The following is an 18,915-nucleotide window of genomic DNA, read 5'->3' on the forward strand; positions in this document are numbered from 1 at the left end:
ACATGTCACCATTAAGAGAAATTGTTTTGGGGTCAGATGCTCCTAACCTCCAGCTTCAGTGGCTTCAGTGAGATGAATCTGTGTTATGCCAGCTGAGGATCTGTTTCTTCAGGAAAACAAGGCCTATCAGAAAGGCTGCACAGGGAGGAAAAACAGGGTTTCTTAAAAGGTTAGCTAACACTGCTTTAGCTAAAGCCCACCACAGCCCAATTTCTGGAGGCTTATGGCACGTAAATCTTGGATTAACTTGATATTCAGTAGAGCTTTGCAATCCACTCGTAACATTTTCCAGTTCAGTGTGAAGAATTGGGCCTCTCATAAGCCTCTTTTCAGCATTTCTCCAAAGCTCTGGATATCCTTCTCCAGTGAGGGATTTGGAGGGGATGCATTATGAGCAGGACACTAATCTGCTCCTCACTGTGGCGTGTGAGGAACAGAATCTCAGACGGCATCATACGGCATTTGATCCCTCTTTCGTCCCTAGGGTAACCTGGTGGAGACCAGTGTGCAGCCCTTTCAGCCCAGACTCCAGTATTTAACTGCTAAAGATGTTCTGGTGTCAAGTTTTTACAGATGTTTTTAGGTGGAAGAATACATCTAGCTCCTAAATTGAGTAGAGAAGGGAGTTTGCTGTCACTTCTGGAACACTGCTGTCAGTCACTGCTGTTCAGAACTTTTATATACATCTCAGGAGCCATGACAGAGCGAAAACCAGAAGCTCAGTCTGTTAAGGAGTCATGGTGCTCACTGCTCACATTTTTAGTTTCCAGGTTCACTCTTTTTTTTTTCTTTTTTTTTTTTTTTTTTTTTTTTTTTTTTTTTTTTTTTTTTTAATGCCTGAGAGGTCTTCTGTTTGCAATTCAGTGCAGGCTTCTGGCTACAAGAAACAATTAACCATGCCTCCAATCAGGACGGACACGGAAAGGTACGGAGAGATGGTTAAGATCAAATCCCCAAACATAAAAGGAAATATAAAGCAAAAAAATTGAAAAGTGGAACGGCATGCTTCATCTCTATCATTGATAAAATATTTTGCAATCCTGGAAAACTTAATAGCTTCTTTGGCATAATCTTTATGACCTTAAAGGGGTGATAAGGAAGGTAATAAAAAACTGTTTCTGAAAGGTTATGCGTTTTCCTAGTCAACTCAGCTTTTCCTTCTCACCTCCAAGGCTAACATTCAAAAGGAAGTTTGACACATATGGGTTGTGTAAGAACTTGGAAGCTGTTTATTTAGCTTCTCCCAAGATACTACCTATGGAACCTTGCAGAGCAGGGCAAGAAAGGGAGCCCTGTGAAGTGGCAACAGCATCAGAAAAGTGAAGGGTCCATAGCTCAAACTGCTCAAGTTTATTAAAACAAAATAGGTCAGTGGAGTTGCCCAGGGGGTTACATAAGGCAGAAAGTAGCACTCCACAGAGAAGGAGAAGGGAGCCTGTTAAAAGGCAAAGCCACTCCAGTTTGTTTATGGCCAGAGATAACTGTCTTGTGGTGTGTCTGTTCTCCATAGCTGACAGAGTAAATCACACTCTTTATCTCCACAGCAGATGAGAATTTCGACTGAGCTGTTGTTTTGTGAGCTGCGGATTAAAGCAAATGGGGCTGTTATTTATTATTATGGCTAGCATTATTATTTTGTTCCTGCCATCTCTGCATTTCAGTCTCTACATAAGGAATTTCACCACAATGGTTTCTTGCAGGGAATGTTAGGCATCATAATAGCAGTAAGGATAAAAGCTTGATCCACCTGAAAAGGGTATATAAGAAACGTGGCTTGGCAGTTGCAGTACAGGCAAGGGAAATGATCAAATGTCCTTTGGGATCCTGACACTCTCACTCTGGGCAGGAGGTCAGCACAAAGTCAGATATGACATCTAGGAACATGGAAGTGCATGTGGCCTGCTGAAGCACCCATCCCAGTACCAGTCTCCTTCAGTTCTGCCCTCTCCTCCTGTGCCAGAAATCCAGCTTCATACCTTAAACACTGTCCTCTGTGTCCCAGTTCCCTGGTCCCTGGTGTAGACAAGCATCTCTTGCAAAGATGTTAGGTACCCTGCAGCTCTCACATCTTGGTAAGGGTGTTCTCAGTTTCAGGTACCCAAATCTCAAGTATTTATCCTTCAGAAGTGGAAGCCTGCTGTCCCTTTTCCTGCCTCCTCTTTCACTCCTGTAGTACATTGCTCCTTCCTTTCCACAACTTCAGCTCAGTGACAGGGCAGAGACACTTGTATTGAGAGCTCTTCCCAAAATCAGGCAGCACCCAGGTCCCAGTGAACCTCATATGATCAGAGAACACCTGATGCCACGGAAAACACGAGTACTATTTTTCATGGTTTCAGGTCTGTAAAAACAAATGAGAGCTCTTTGCTAGTTTTCAGACTGTCTGATCCAATGACACCTACTGAGTGGGCCATGACCTAGGAAGCTTCTCAGCAGCTTCAGGAACAGGTTCCTGGGAGGAAACATGAACCACATGCCTTTGAGCCATTTGCTGGGAGCTGGTCAGAGGAACAAAGGACTTTTATCTTCCATGGGAAAATGCTGAATCATCAAAATCCACATTTTTCATAGGGGCACATCAGTTTTCATGACATTTTCAGGAAGAAGTTTTTCTAATGCAGGATAGAAAGCGGAAGGTTATTTTTATTTTTGTGGAGGATGGGGAGTTCAAAGAGAAAGACAGGGATAAGAGACTATAACCATATTCAGTCCACTGGACAAGCAGTGTGAGTGTCAGTTCAAGTTTCGCTCTGCCTGGTCCAGAAGCAGGGCTGGATGTGCTCTGAGCAAACATCTGCATGCTAGAGAATAGCTGGAGGGGACAGGGGTGTAAATGTCTCTCTGTGCATAATTTTTGCAAGACACAACTAAAAAGGCCTGGGCCCGTCCCATGTCAGAATTTCTGACACCCTGCAAATACCTGCACCTGAGGATTCAGCCGTCCCAGCCAGATGGATGGTTTGCATTCTACATCTCCTCTGCATCCTTCCAACTCACCAAGCTGCAGCAGCATCTGTGCCATGCATCAGGACCACATCCCTGCAGGACAAAAGGGGATAAGATGGGAGTCCTCTCCACTCACAGCACTGCTTGCTTTCTTTCTTGTGCAGAAACTTTTCTCTTTATCAGTCAACCTCTGCCACGCCAGCATGGAATAGGTTCTTGTCTGCGAGAGCACTGGCTTCTTTCATGCTACACCTATTTACCCCAGCAGAGGATCTCGGCCCCTGGAGCACAGCAAGGATGCTCCTACCACAGCACTCAGCCCTTTCTGGAACAAGCTCACATGAGCACTGCACAATTCTGTCCTGATCTGTCAGAAATGCATCAACCTGCTGCAATATCCACCTGGACAGGAATGCTGCTCTTTAGGGTCACTTTCTTCCCCCACCAGGTCTGGCCCTGTGTTGTAGAATCTTGCTGCTGGGTGAAATGCATTTTCTTTTGGCACACAGACGCCTTTGTCTGGTTGGCTCTGCTCTTTTTAAGGGATCACCCACAGCACCTGCGGCTCTCACCCTGAGCTTTCTTCCTTTTCAGTGCCCCTGAAAATGTGACATTTTCTGATTAATTTACACCAAAGCTCAATTCAAAAGGGACCTCACGTGTAGCTTTTTTAGTAGGCCAAGTTTTGGCAAAGCAGAAATCCTTCTCAGGTGCGGCAGCTCTGTTCTTCTAACAGGTAGCCATTTCCATGGCTAGTACAGGTATTCATTCCTCCTCAGGTGTGGCTGAGAGCCTTAATTCCTGGGACAGAAGAGCACAGCGTGATTTGTATGGTCCATAGTGTTACAGGCCTTTGAAACTGCATTTTCTAGTCCTTCAGCTTCTCGCGGGAGACGCCAAAATTTAAAGCAGGTCTGTGCTCTAGTGAGTAACTGATGTAATTACGCTCACTTGTTACAAGGAGAAGCTTTCACAAGAGGGGGAGGCGGTGGCCCCACGCCAGGAGGTGTGTCCCCGATGACAAGCCGCGGAGCCAATCACAGCCCTGAAAGATCATCACATTCATACCAAAAAGAAAAGAAACCGCCCCAGGGTATTTATATTGAGGACGGAGGGGAAAAAAAAAAAAAAAAAAAAAAAAAGAGTTGGCAAGAAAGAGAAAAAGAGACTGAGAACCTGCAACTTTGTTAACTAACTCTGCAGCTGAATTGAAAAAGGCCAGGCTGGTCCCCCTACAAATCTTGCTTCCTATCCCCTCCCCTCTCTCAAGCATCCCTGGAAATCTGTCTGTAGACTGGAGTGAAAAGTTCAGCTGCTTGGAGTGGTCTTCCTCTCCCCCTGGCAGGCAACCTCGTGAGCCGCTGCTGCCTGTGGGGCTGCCCGCCCCGGCCTGGGCTCAGGAGGGCGAGCCCCAGCAGGCAGGTGGGCAGCGATCCCTTGATGCCAGCAGGCCAGGGAGCAGGGCCGGCCAGGAGCCCCCGGGATTAATCATTACCTTCACAGCACCCAGCACGCTGGCACGGGCTCCCAGCTGCCCGTACCTCTGTTAAATAGCTAGGGAAAGAGAAGGCAGGTTTAGCTTTAACCAAGGGGTAAACGGTCAGCACTTACAAATGCTGAACCACCAAATACCAGCCAGCCACAGGTTATTTATTCCACTTGCACAAGGGGACTGCGAGGTCCAAAGGATGACAGGGCCCGTGGCAGCCTACAAACCCCATTTTCTGCCCCTGGCCTGTTGGATGAACCAGGGTAAAAAAATGCTTCCCCTCCCTGAGTGGCGTTTCTTCGTGCCCGCCCTCTCTGCTGCCTTTCTCTGTTCTGACTGCCTGTTCCCGGGTACAGACTGTCTCTGACTGCCCTGTGCGGAGCCTCGCACAATGGGGCTGTAATATAAGCTCGGCGCGAACGAGCTGCCGTTAATAATAATAATAAAAACGCCCATCACACCCTAAGGCAGCTGCGGACAGGGCCGAGCAGCAGCCGCAGCCCCGCTCCCTCGTGGGAAACCGGTGTCCCCCGGGAGCCCGCAGCCCCCTCTCCGCCGCCGCTCTGGCTGCCGGGGGGCAGGCGCTGCGCTTTGCCGGGGTGGGGAACACAAAGGCCCTTTCCCCGCCCGGGAAGCTCCGCAGCGGGCTGGGCGGCCGGGCCGGGCCGGGCCGGGCTGGGCTGGGGCGAGGCGCGGGGCTGCCCTGCCACCTGCCGGCTGCGGGGCCTCCGTGCGGGCCGCGGGCACGGCCCCCACCCCGGCCTGGAGCCGGGCCGCAGCCGGGGCTGGGCTCGGAGCTGCCCTCGGGAAGGGCACCCCGGCGTGGCCACCAGGCACCTCCCCGCCCTCCGCGGCCTGGGTCAGAGCCGGGGGCCCCAGCGCTCGGTGTAACCCTGCCCCTGTCTGTCCGGCCTGCGGAGCCGCACAGCTGCCGAGAGCAGAGGCGCTGGGGCAAGCGGTGGCCTGGAATAGAAGGGACGTGGCCCGCCCCGGGCTGCAGGGGCAGCGGTGGGGAGAGGGCTGTGTTGCTCTGCGATGGCTGGTGGTGCCGCGCTGTCAGCCACGGCTCTTTGTTTCCTCTCCTCCCCACCTCCCGCACAATCGTCTGACTGTTTCAGGCACGCACAGCTCTGGCTACTCAGCCCCTCCCCTTGCAAAAAACAGGAGACCAGGGAAACTCCTCTCCCATCCGCATCGTATGAGAAATGGGGAGGAGACCTTTCCCATGCCGTAATGGGCTGTCAGTGGCAGTTCTCTGTGGGGCTGGAGTACCTCCCTGGCTCCGAACCAGGCAGCGGGCCTGCGTTGCCAGCTGACCAGTCGCTGATGGCCACGCAATGTGGTCATCTTGCGCTGGGCAACAGGGCTTCTGCTGAAGCACCAAAAGTCTTAGGGGTGGGGATCGGGGAGAGCAGAATGAGCACATCCAGGTGGATGCTTTCATTCCAGCCGGAGGCCTCGGGTGCTAATTGCAGTGCCTTCTCTTTTGACAGGGGTGATGACCTCAGTGGAAATATGTGGCTCAGTCTAGAGGTCCCCATCTTGTAGCAGCTCAATAGAGAGCCCACATTGTGGGGCAGCCATGCCAGATGTCAGGCTTGCTGTCACAGCCACTTTGCCAAAGGTGGTTCTCTGAACACCACCTCTCTCCCCTGCACTACAGTCCCTTCTCTCCCTTCCCACGAGACTTTTGGGCTTCCTCCCTCTACCATCGCTCCCCCCTTCTCCTCACGCTAAGACTATAGCTCACTCCCCTTCCCAGTAAAGACCACCCATTGCCATGGTAACATTGCCTCTTACAAAGTTGCAAGCACACACAAAGATATGTTTCTCCTCTGCTTTACAGCCCACCATCCCTTCATCCCAGTAAACAGGCTACGACTTTGCTTGTAGGGAGGAGACGGAGGGCTCTTGCATTTCATTTTCATTGAGGAGGGAGAAGTTATTTCAAACCCTTTGCTCCACAAGTGCTGAAGCCTCTGGTCACTGTAGGGAAAGCTGTCATTCATGGACCACCTGAAAGCCCTCGAAGGCAATGGTGCCCCAGGTGGATACTGGTAGTGCAGATACTGGCCCTGCACTGGGAAAGAGTATCTGCCAGTTAGATGGGACAGGGCCCGTGGAAGACAAAAGAGGGGAGGTAAAACCTGTATTTCATCCATTCTGAGCAGAAAAAAATCTCTGCTGTGGTTATATTCTGCTGCTGCCTCCCTGAGCAGCTCTGGTTCTCTTCCCAAAATGATTTCTTCAGCTTATAAAGCTAATCGGCCTGTCTCCAGGACTGCTGGCACCCCTTGCTGCCACAGCCACACCATGAATAATGGTGTGGTACTACTTACACGGCAGTACTAGCAATTTAATACTACCCTGGATGCACCCATGGTTCACTACAGCCATAGCTATGACTGCACTGTGGACAACAGCTTATATTCATCAATCTCTTGTTCACTTTTCTTTTCCTTCCTCTCTTACTTATATACAATTCCCTCTTCCAGGGGATCTGCCCCAGGCCATTGCAACTCTGAACAAAATCTTTCTTTCATCCTCCTTTTTGTGTCTTTTCTTCTCTTTCACTTTGACCAAGACTTTCTTTCTCCTTGAAACCAGTGAAGGATCTCCCATATCTCCTGATCTGTTTGTCAGTCTGGTCCCTCCCAGTTTATCATTTTTGTTGTATAGTTTCCATACCGGGCTGTCACATATTCTCTTGCCTCCCTTTAAGTACTCCTTAAGTCTTCACCTCTTCCACAGTCTCCCCCCTCCCCTGAGTTAAACTTCCTACCATTACCACTGAACTTCTTTGCCCTGACCAGCGTCTGTTTCACCCCACCACATTATTCTAGAGGTGGCCTTGCATTCATGGTGTAAAGCCTCAGGTGACTGCTGGTGTCAAGTGCTGTGACTTGCCACATGCTACTGTGGTGCATCTGTGCTGGGCTTTTGCACCACAGCTGTGCAGGAGAGCTCAGTGTGAACATTAGGAACTGCTTGCAAATGTGCTGCTGAAACTGCTGATTGCCCCAAAGCAGGAGTGTGTTTACAGCACCTGAGAACTGGCTTTGAATGTTCCTATTTAATGCAAAGGAGTTATAATAAAATAACATTTTTAAAAGGTAGCTGGACTAAGGAGAAGAAGGATTGGTATCAGCGATGTTTATGCTTTGGCAACCCTGAGAGAAAAAATGGTGTGGAAAAGAAAGGAATTCTTTCTCCTAATATATTTTGCAGCAAATGGAAGAATCTGAGAGGAAAAAAGAACTGGTGCCGTTAAAGTGAAGAAAAGCAAAATAAACCATTCCTGGTATACAATCTGGACTCATCCCAGCATATTCCGATAAAATAAAAATAAACATGTAGGCGATTCCAGGCTTTAATTATCTTTGACAAACTCCACTGTCCAAGTCCCTCTGATTGACTGCAAATTTTGCACCCTTCTGAGCATGAATGAGAATTAGGAGGAAAACTACAGTAAATGAGGCTGTAGCAACAATGGACTTTCCCAGAGGCTGAGAAAAGTCCACAGAGAGGAAAATCTGCCAAGCCAGAAGTGCAAAGGCACCCCTGACCCCACTGCTCTCGTCCCTACATGTTCCTTCCTCAGTGAGGAAAACTGTAAACTCAGCAACACCCATGACAATCAGCAGGGTCAAATCCAAACATGAATTTTGTTTGCAAGTCAGAGCTTGGCCTAAATCCTTCTATAGTCCACCCATGTTCCAGCCATTGTTCTAGTCCAAACGTTTACCAGTGCTCTGCTCTAGTCTTCTGCTTATTCTCATGGTCCTTTTCTCTAACTTTTCTTTCCATTCTAATTTTTCCCTGAGATTTTGCCAACATTCCAACACACTATGCCAGGAGCATCCACTCTATGCTAATTTTACAGTCATGATCTTTTCATTACTGTCTGGTCTCCTTCACTCTGGCATGGGGGCTGGAACTCTGGCCTTCCTGCAAAACTCAGGCATTGCCATGCCAGCTGACCTCTACTAGGGAGTGCTCCTCCCATGGGATTTTGTTGGAATACTATACCTGGGGTACAGAGTTCTAGTAAGCACCTTCTGCCCTCCCTTTAGTCACAGGGACAAACACACACCTCTACAAACAGCAAGATAGAATTTAGTTGACTCGAGTATTTCTCTGGATGTTCATCTCTCTTCATTGACTATAAAGCAAAGCCAAGGATTTATGAGCCCCTCATTTTGTGTAAAGTGAGCTAAATTCAAGGGGTTTTTGACACATTATTATTTTCCCATAGTAGTTTTTCTTCCTCAAAACAGATAGGCCTCAATCCTGTGAGAAAAGCCTCCCAAGAAACAGGATAACTTTTCTACCCATCAAATGCTGTTGCTTGGCTCCCTAGCCTAGCTAGAGTTCAGATAGCTAATTCTCTCCCAGGGCAGTGAGCCTGGCAGTGTCCAGCTACAGCTACTGATTTTTAGGCAGGACATACAGGTCTCATATTTAATTTAGGTGGGTTCTGCTGCTCCACTCACCAGCTAGAAATTCCTTAGCGTAATCCACATTGTCCCAGACTCCTAAGATACCTCTTGCACGTACAGAGGACAAACCTACATCATGTAGTCTGAGCCTGGATATCATGGGCCAGATCTTCCTCAGTTAGGATGAACCAGCACAGTTCCAGAGCCTCCAGAGAGGCTGTGCTGATTTACACCAGTCAAGGAGTGAGCCCCCTCGATGCAATGCCGGCCCTTAACTACATAACACAGATCACCTGGGCTGCTTGGAAGGCCCACAGTCTCCCTTGGGCTGCCTTCTTCACTTCTGATTCCTTGTGAAACTGTTATGGCTGGAGGAAAGTCACCACTATGAAAAGGTACATACTACGACAACATTCTTTCTAGCTTTGACAAACTTGTCCCCCACTATGTTGCTCAAACAAACTCCCAAGATATGGCAAGGCACTTTGGCCCCCTCTCTCACCTTTTTCAGAGCTACCCTGGGGATCTGCAGAACTCCTGGGTAAACAGCAACATAAAATATTCAGTCATCACTGGGCAAAAAGTCCGTTGTGCCCTGCAGGAGTGAAACCATTTAGCTTGTGTATGGTGGCACCCCCAAAAGCATGGATAGGCTGCACATCCAGCACAGGCATAACTGTTCAGAAGAGTAGTGTTTAAAAGACACTGGTTTCTGACCCTTTTCTCTATCACCTCCTCCCATCCTGTATCGCTGACTTCCCCAACTGCCTTTCCTCTCTACCTTGTTTTCTCTTATCCACAGATGAGGAGAAGGCAGTGGACTGTCCCCAAGAGTTAATTCTGTAACTCAATCCTTCAGGATAGATCAGATCATACCTGTTTCCTGAGAATAATTTTATTGGTTTGTAAAATAATCATTTGACTTGTTCTGATCTTAGTGGCAGGTGCATCTCTGAGCAGCATGAAAAGATTTCAAGGTTGAATACTCTAATACTGCTTCTTCTGTGCTCCTCTTCACATTGAAAAAGGCTAAAAGTGCCTTTCTGTTCCCAGGCATTATCTCTTCAAATACCTAATTAGAAATTATATAGAAAATTGAGACTTTTCTGGAGGTATACAGCAGAAGAACAAGAAGCAACAGAACAAGTTGTAGCAAGAGAATATATAATTAGATATTAGGAAACATTTTTGCACAATGAGGGTGGTCGAACACTGGAACATGCTGTCCAGAGATTGTGTAATGTCCAGCCCTGGAGATCTTCAACTGGACAAAGCCCTGAGCAGCTAGATCTAGCTCTGAAGGTGGATCTAACATAAAGATTTGCCATGCTTTGAGCAAAGGCTTGGACCAGATGACCACTAGAAGTGCCTTGTAACCTAAATTATTATATGAGTCATGAATCTGTAATTGCAGGAGCAAGCTGTGCTTCCCTTTGTCACAGTACCCTATGCAGTACCCTGCAGCAAATTCAAAATCTTCTCTGCCAGTTCATGATGTCTCAGTCTTGAATCACTAGGAGACCCTCATTAAAGAAGCCCGGGTGACTCCCAGTAAAGCAGAAACTTAAGAGACTGTTTGGACAGTCCTCATTGCACACCCTCAAACTATCTGAGCAATCCAGAGCAGGGAATGACGGAGTCTGGATTGACAGCACATCCTGCACAGGGAAGAACAGTGTGGGTCATGCTGCCCATTCACACATCTCTTCAAATGAGGAGACCAGTTGCCTCCATCCTTTCCTGGTGAACTCCTGTGACGCTGTAGTGTTTTAGACATATCTAGAGGCTCCTCTTCACAGGAAAGAAATGTATAACACATGGGACACCAGGTCCCAGAGCCACCTCATTATCAGGATTATTTTGGAGGGATGCTGCCAGATAGTCAAAAAGGAGAGGAGAAAGACTAAGAGCTCCATAAGTGGCCATGTAGAAAATCCCTCCAGGGTTGCTCTTTACTATTGCCTAAATCTACTCCCCTTTCATACTCCTCCTACTCTTCAAAAAGGAGCCAGGTCACCCCAGAAGTTATGACGTCCTACATCCCAATGTGCCTAGGTTTTGGAATCCCTTAGCACCACATTTTGCTTAGGTTGCCATGCTGCAGTAAAAAAATACTGCTGTCCTCTCCTCAGTGTCTCCAGAGTACCTGTCTCCAGGAGCAGCTGTAGAAGAGCCAGGAAAAGCTGGGAATGCTAGATGCTTGAAAGGTTCCTTGGGTATGGGAAGCAGCTACCATTTGGGGTTTGGACATGGCTGCAGATGAAGACACATATGTGCATTTTCGTGCACACCCCATTTCCCAGCCAGCAGCATGTAGTATGTATCCCCACTGCAACAAACGTCCTCATGGAAACTGTGGGTGCTGCTGAGCAAGCAGTACAGCCCCAGATAAATTATCAATGGCAACTGGTAGAGGGACAGAAGCACCTAGCTGGCTTTCTCCACAGAAATTTCCTTTTAACCACTGACTTCTCAACCTGATCCTCAGGGAGATTTATAAAATACCTTCAAAGAAGAAGCTGGGAGCTAGAATCCACAGTACTTCTGGATAGCAAAGCTCATCAACTCCGTAAATGCACTATTTTATGACACAATATTTCTTATTTCTCACTACTTCTCATCCCTCACATTTTTACAGGTGCTAACCACCTTTTTTCTCAAACTGCCCAGTTGATTACCAAACCCAAACTAAACTCAAAACATTTGTTCTCAGCCAGTCCTTTCTAGGAGTTTGCTGTTTGTGGTTCAAAATTGAAAAGGAGGCTTTTGTGCCTTTAAGTTTTCCCAGTTTTTTTCAAAACATGTAACTGGATTGAAAGAAATTGGTTCTCCCTACAAGCCTATCTGCTTCACAGCTGATAGAGGATGGTGGTTGCACCAGTTATTGCTAGTGCCATGGAGAGTCTGTGCTTGCCAGAGGAGACACATGACTCAGCTGCCAAGGCAGGCAGATGAGTGAAGAAAACCTTAATTTCATGATCAGGCCCAAAACTGTAACTCAGGCAGAGATGCAGACACACAGTGAGGAGGGAACAGGCAACTAGGGCAAAGGAACTGCCAGCGTATCACACGACTTGGGGAAACATATCCTGTGATGGGAATTGCATCAGAAACAAGGGCCCTTAGCCATTTTCATCCAGCCCTCCCCCAGTTAAACAGATTATGATGGAAAAAGAAGATGACACAAACGGCCAGAAAGAATTAAATGATCCCTGAATGGGATAAATGAGCTGACTAAATTGTTGGTGCTGTGGGATGCAATCTGTTTAGGTCTGACAGAGATCAGAGCAGGGATGCTACTTACCATTCAGGGCCTCTCTGCATGCTGTAGAATACCAGCAGATACTAATGGTAAGTTTAATGGCTAACATGAGATGAGCACACACACACATATATAATAAAGCGGGACATAAATCAGAGCTGATGTCTGCCGTAAGCATGCACAACTCAGGCAAAAAATCAATACATTCCTGCCTAGTCACACACTGCTAATGGCAAGGTCCCAGTACATGGTAGTCATGGAGGATTTTAATTACCATTCCTGCATGTCTGCTGGGAAATGCACAATGCTAAACACCATCCAGCAGGAACTCTCTCAAAGGGCTTGAATACCATTCTCTGATTCAAAGCGCTAGAAAGACATGCTAGGCTGATAGCTAAGTAAGCCAGTAATGGGATATGGAGCCTTTCACCTCGAGGTCACCTTCTAGTGACCCATGGTTATTACCATCTGATTGCTGTTGCCTGTGTGAAATGAGGTGAGGAGCTTCGACCAGTTCCTCATGGCCAAGTGCCTCTATCACACAAAACCTGATGCTGCGGTTGGTGCTAATTGGCCCTGTTGGTCGCCAGCCTCTCCGGGAAGGCTGGGGACCCTGGCTCCCTGCTCCCTGCTGGGGGGCATCCCTGTCAAAGACGTCAGCCCAGTGTCCCTAGGGCTGGAGCTCAGATGGTTGGGTAGGCTGGAGCTCTTTGAGGGCCCTTTCCTGTTGCATAGGCTCCTTGGGAGAGGGCGATTCCTTCTCTGCAAAGGAAGGGTTTAGGAAAGGCTTTCTCCTTTAAGACAGGGAGAAGCCCCCCTTTCAGCAGCTCTCCCAGCTGACACACAATGGCATGCCACCTCCTCGGCTGCACAGAAATGATAATCAGAGGTTCAGCTAACAGGAGAGAAAGGGAGCTGCTCCCTGCCCTCCCACCGCCGCCCCCCCCCCCCCCCCCCCCCCCAATCGCATGATTCGTGTCACACGAGATGAGGCGGCAGATGGGTCGTTAGGACCGCATTGGCTTTTTTAACTCCTTCCTCCCCCTCCCAGCCCTCTCCCAGAGGGGTGCATAGGGGCACACGCAAAGCGAGGAAGCCCTGGTGCAAGGGCTGGTTTTGCCGTGGCGAGGAGACCAAGCTGTTTGCACGGAGGGCCACTCTGTATCGTATCAATATCACAGTGTTACATCAGTTGCTTGTTTAAAAGGTGGTATCTGTGCTGAGTGAGGTATTTGGTTCCATCCCATTTCAGTCGGCTCTTCCCAGCTCCCACATCCAGACGGGAGACGTATCTGAGAGGGACGTGGGGTGTCGGCACATCACAGAGGGATGGAAAAAAGAAGTGCCTTCCTGTCCAGTGGCTCCATCTGTTTTATTTCATGGCCATTATACACACCGATTGGCAGGGACAAGCTCTCCCCCTCCACCTCAGCATGGACTGCCAGCATTTGCTTAGCCAAGTAAACTTCACTGACCCAACCTCTATGAGGTAGTGCTACTCCTGGTGCAGGGCCAAATCATGTGAAACTCCTCAGGGTCTTTTGCCATCTCTTTTCGTCCAGGGTGCTCTGAACTTCAGCAGCTTGAGGAATAGCTGCAGGAGGAAGCACCTACCTGCTATGTGCCTACCTTTGGTGGCTTCATTTCTTTCCATCAGTGGTATGTGCTGTCAAAAAGAGAGAGCCTGGCAATCCAAGCTGAGCTCTGCTACTGATTACATTGCTTCAGTCTGATCCCATCATCCCTGACCTACAGGGGCCTGGAGTTACGCCACTGTTGATTGCCAGGCATTATTAACATTAGAAACAATAGTTCCTGGCATAGAGGTTAAGGGAGAGTTGGGGCATCTTCAATGAATTCTGCGGCATTTCCAGCATTTTTTGGGAGTGCAGTATTGTTTCTCTTTATTGTTGTGTCACATTTATTATGTGTGTGCTAGTTGTACTCAATCTGTTTGGCACATTTTAAAGGGCCACACCATGCAAAGGGATGCTGCTCAGGAGAAGGCCACGTGTGCTCTGTTAACACAGCAAGTGCTTTGCTTCTGGAGATGTGTTTGGTGTATCACTGGGAGCCATGGTTTTGCAGTAACGGTGCCATCAAGAATCGCGCAGCTTTACTGCTGCCTTCAGACCTGCCTTGCAGCCTCCCCACTAGCCTAGTCCTGGCCCCACAGTTCTACCCTACTTGCTCCTGCCCCACAGTCCCTGCTATGCCCTTCCTCCAACTCTGCCAAATCCCTTTTCTCTCCATTGCTATAATATTATTCAATTGCAAATTCTTAACCTTTACTGAATTAACGCATCACATTGACCCTGTCTCTTGTGGCATCTTCCACAAGAAATACCTGTCTGACACTAAACAAAAAAATACTCATGTCAAGCATCTGCTTAGAAATAGAAACCCAAAAGCAGAAAGTGGGAGTTAGTGATCTTTGAAGGGCCGCATTCTGCACTGTAGTTCCCATACGAAGTTACCGTGGCCATGCCATTTATCTTGCCCTCTGTGGGAAGCAACGGGTGCCTTGCTCCTGTTAAATGCTGAAATGAGGAGAAGCTGGGAGTTCTGATCTCTCATGGATACAAGTTCAGAGTGTAGCAGGCAAAGTTTGCTGCTTACTGTATTTGACAGCCTGCTGGTGGGTTGCCTCTGCTGCCTCCCATCAGGAAAGGGCTTTCTTGCTCTCCCACCTCTCACTTTTCTTCTCCACACCTGATGCTGTCATGAGATGCCACGGATTGAAAGCTGCTCCAGTTTGGACAGGAGGAACTGGCAAAATTTTGCTGTGATCTAGGACTCATAGGCAGTGTCTGCACATACGAGATGTGTAACTTGCTTTCTTCCTTCATGCCCAGCTTCCCAGAGGTCAAAACACAGAATTCAGGAAAGCAAAGGCTCTTCTTCATCCTTAAATTTTTCTTGATCTAAGCCAGTACAATCCTGATGCGGTGAGCAATCCTACTGAATTAACAGACATCAGTTTTCCAGAACCTCACCCAACCATCCATTTAACATACCAGTGGTATTCCTTTCCTCATGAAACCAAACACTGCCAGTATTTCCAATCCAGAAAAGATGTGTGGATTCAATGATCCCACCAGAGCCACCTGACCTCTGCAGAAATCTCCATGGGCCTCTGCAGCCACTGGACTGGGATTTCAATGAGCCAGAGTCCTGTGTTTAAGGAAAATACAGTGCTCTGTCTGCTCTTTCCCTCTTTCATTTGGGAGAGAATTCATCTTGGCTGACGAAATTTTCAGACAGTAGCTCCAGCTGAATGTAGGGTTTTCAATCCATTTTCTGCTCATGCAGCTTCTGCATGACAACTGCAAGTCCCAATCAGACCATGCCATGCCTCAAATCAGAGCAGGAGTCAGGTTTGGCTGAGAGAGAGGAAGGTACAGAGGCTTTCCCCTGGCTGGAGGTCTGGCTGGTGGTGATGTTTGAGCACCCTGAGCCAGGCAGCAGTTCAGGAAAGCCTTCCTATTATCCTCTGGTGACAAAAAGAGACTGTGAAACAGATGTGCAAAGCCATGCTCTTCAGGATGCAGATTGCTCCATAGATTTGAGCTGATCAGTGAGCCTCCTGCCCTCCTCCCCATCCTGCTGTACATGTGTTTCAAACGACAATTACATCTGTATCTTACAAAATACACTGCTCATAAGAGGAGGGAAAGCCACGGTGCTCCCTGCCCCCACTCCTCCAGGCCCCCATTAAGTCTGTTTGCCTGTGATTTCTTCCAAATGACAGAGCCAGTCTGTTAGCAGTTAAGTTAAACAGAGCTTGTCCTGTAATAACCCCGTTCAGGCTGCTAATTGGTACCAGTACCTACTCCCTGCCTCCTCCTCGCTGCTGGCAGAGTCTGCTGCTCTCCTGCCAGGTCAACAAGAGAAGGGGTGTCACCTGCTGGGCTTTGCTCTGGGACAGGGCCTCTTGCCAGGGCACAAGGTAGCATTGGCATGGAGAGACGAGCAAGGATGGGAAGGGCTTTTCCAGAGAAAGCAATGACCGTGTACCCACGAATGTGCTCTGTTCTCTGCTGCTGAAATTGAAGACAGCAGTTGCTCTGCCTGATCTGGCCACAAAGTCATCCTAATCCTCTCCATTTGCTGTTCAAACAATAATGACATCCCAGCATCACCACAGCAACATATGGCTTCACAGCAGGGAAGTCAGGGAAGGTACTGCCCCAGCTGGACACAGCTATGGAGTGCTGGTGCCCAAGATGCCCAGCGTCCCTGGAGATGCAGCTATTGTTACTACCAAAATGCCCAGGATTATCTAATAACAGTCAGCCCATATATAGCACCATGCACTAGGAACAATTCAAGTTGAGCAACAGGTGAAAACAAAGATCTTGGGAAGGAATGTGCTTGCAGCCCTGCCCAGTCCCTTGGAGAACACAGGTGACTGGGCAGAAGTCAAGGTTTGTTGTCTGGTGTTCAGAGTATGTGGGTTCAAATCCTTTGGATGACTTTTGGGAGTATGATACTATTTCACTCCCATGAGAAACTGTATTTTACTGCTCAAGATACTTCTAGCCATCACATTTCAGTCCCCTGCACAAAATAGGCAAAATAGAATTATTTTTGAAGTAATTTGCCTCTCAGAGAACATACTTGCTCATCTGTCCAGGGATCAGCAACACCCTCTACATGTGAGGAACCACCCCCACTAACACACACTGAATTTCAAATATTTGCTGTCAAGTAACAGGAAAAGAGATGAGCAGATGCTTTCATCGATTTAATCAACAAACAAATGCAAGAATGCAAGAAGAACGCAACTTCATAGTGAGTGCTGTTCGAGGAAAAGAATGAGAAGGTCGAATCCGACAGGCTGCTCATTATGAAATATTTGTGCCACTCCCATTATTATTAGTCACTTGTTGTACATTTCCAAAGCAGTTAACTCAGTAATCCTCACAGTGCCGTGGGAGGTAAGACAGTTGTTACCCATTAAGTAAAAACCCTGGTTGTCAATGATGCCAAATGTTTTGGCTGCAGGGAGGCTATAGGAAAAGAGGATGCTCTGAACTCTTGGAAAGCAGGGCTTTGCTAGGGCAGCACAAGATCTCAGAAGTTCTCATTTTGCCTGCATCCAGAGTAAAAGTGGTCTACCTGCTGCCCAGAGAGGCCTCCCTGCAGTATGTGCAGTGTTTCCAGGCATTGGAGGAGTAATTTGATCCTGCATCCTTCTCTGAAGACCTCTGGTATGATCCTGAAGAGGGGTCTCAGGCCCCTGACAGCATCTGTCAGGCCAGATGCTCTTCCCAATAACTCCTGGGAATGACAGGAGTAAAGAGTCTTTATCCCGAATGTTGCCACATCTTTGTGTTGGGTCCCCCAAGAAGCAACTGGAAGAGCATCCTCAGGCACTGCAGCTCTGCACAGATGGGACCCTGCCCAGCCTTTGGCCCTGCAGAGCAGAGAAGGAATGCAGCATGGCTTTCCCCCACCAGTGTTATTCAAAATCAGACTCCAAGATCCCACCTTGAACACATTCTTGGGAAGAAAAAGAAATTTCTCTGTTCACTGACCAAGTGCCAAGAAGTGTGTTTATGCAGCCCCTTTTTTGAGAACAGTGTTTGATGCTGCTCATCAAAGCCTCCCTCATCCCCATTAGGCAGGGCTCCAAGCTCCTCCAAGATTCCCCAGCTCCCAGCTCCTTGGACCTGGAGCTATCCATGGTTTGTGCAACACACGCAGTTCTCATGGTCTTACTCACAGCAAACATCCGACTTCATGCACAGTTCCTGTTTTGGCACTGTAGTGTCCAAATCATCCCATCACATCAGAAAATTGTTCAGCTCAGAACAAGTGGCCCCAGCATTCATCCACATTAGGAACCACCAACACCACAAATGTGGGGAAGGTAGATTGTTGCAATCTAAGATAGATTCTTAACTGACATCTTAATTTAAGGAATTTTCGGAATCTCTGCTCAGGAGAGAAAGATCAGAAATGAGGGATGCGCTCTGGAGCTCCAGGTAGTGGAAGAGAAACTTGATGAATTTAGGAGCTGGCAAAGACTGCTGGTGCGAGAACCTGTTCAGGAGAGTCCCAGCAGCATCTCCACACAGAAGTGGTCAATAGCCTCTGTAGCTGGACCAGAGGGAAAGCAGAAGTCTGGGCTGGCTATGAAGCCCAAAGCTCTTGGATCTCAGGAGCAGAAGCTATACAACCAGCACTTTCTGTGTCTCTGAGCTAGTGGAGTAGTTTTAGGGACCTGGATATGAAAGAGCAGTGAGAACTTGCAAGCCAAATGCTTCTCATTAGTGGTTCATTCTCTTGGTGTGAGGGATAAAAGCTCAGAAAGAGCTAAAGCATCTCCCAGCGTTTGGGTGGAGGGAAAGAGAATGACTACAGAAGATCATCCTTTCCCCAGACAGTGACTCTAGAGCTTGGCATGACCCTGAAGCAGGGCTGTTTTGCATCCCTGTGCTGCTGTCTCTGGCTGAGTGCCTGGCAGCACATCTCCCAGCCTTCAGGAGCTAAATGGGGAGAGACTTGGGCAACAAGGGCAAGAATACATTGGCTGTGCTTTGAAAAGCCACATGAGCATGGTGTTTCTGGAGCTTGTAGGCTTGTAGGGGTCTCCTGTTTTTCTGGGCATTCCTCAGGGAAGCCATGCTTGAATATAACCAGCTGGGAAGCATAAAAAAATATATATGGAACAATGTTGGCACCCATTTTCTGGCATTTTAAGAGCCATCAACCTGCCATCAAGTCAGTGGAACACTACTGCAGGTCTCAGATCATTCCTGTAGACTGGCAGC

General features: G+C 48.2%; 1 long non-coding RNA gene across 1 annotated transcript in view; it reads right to left on the minus strand.

Moving 5' to 3' along the window:
* LOC116441112 overlaps positions 1–18,915 on the minus strand; it is a 47,493-nt gene that overhangs the window by 14,589 nt on the left and 13,989 nt on the right. The window contains exons 2-3 of the long non-coding RNA XR_004238889.1: positions 3,606–3,747; positions 2,921–3,039 (exon numbers count right to left, since the gene is read on the minus strand). This is a non-coding gene — a long non-coding RNA (uncharacterized LOC116441112). The remainder of the gene's footprint in view (positions 1–2,920; positions 3,040–3,605; positions 3,748–18,915) is intronic.

This window comes from Corvus moneduloides, chromosome 3 (genome assembly GCF_009650955.1).
Source record: "Corvus moneduloides isolate bCorMon1 chromosome 3, bCorMon1.pri, whole genome shotgun sequence".
In the NCBI taxonomy this organism is placed as follows: domain Eukaryota; kingdom Metazoa; phylum Chordata; class Aves; order Passeriformes; family Corvidae; genus Corvus; species Corvus moneduloides.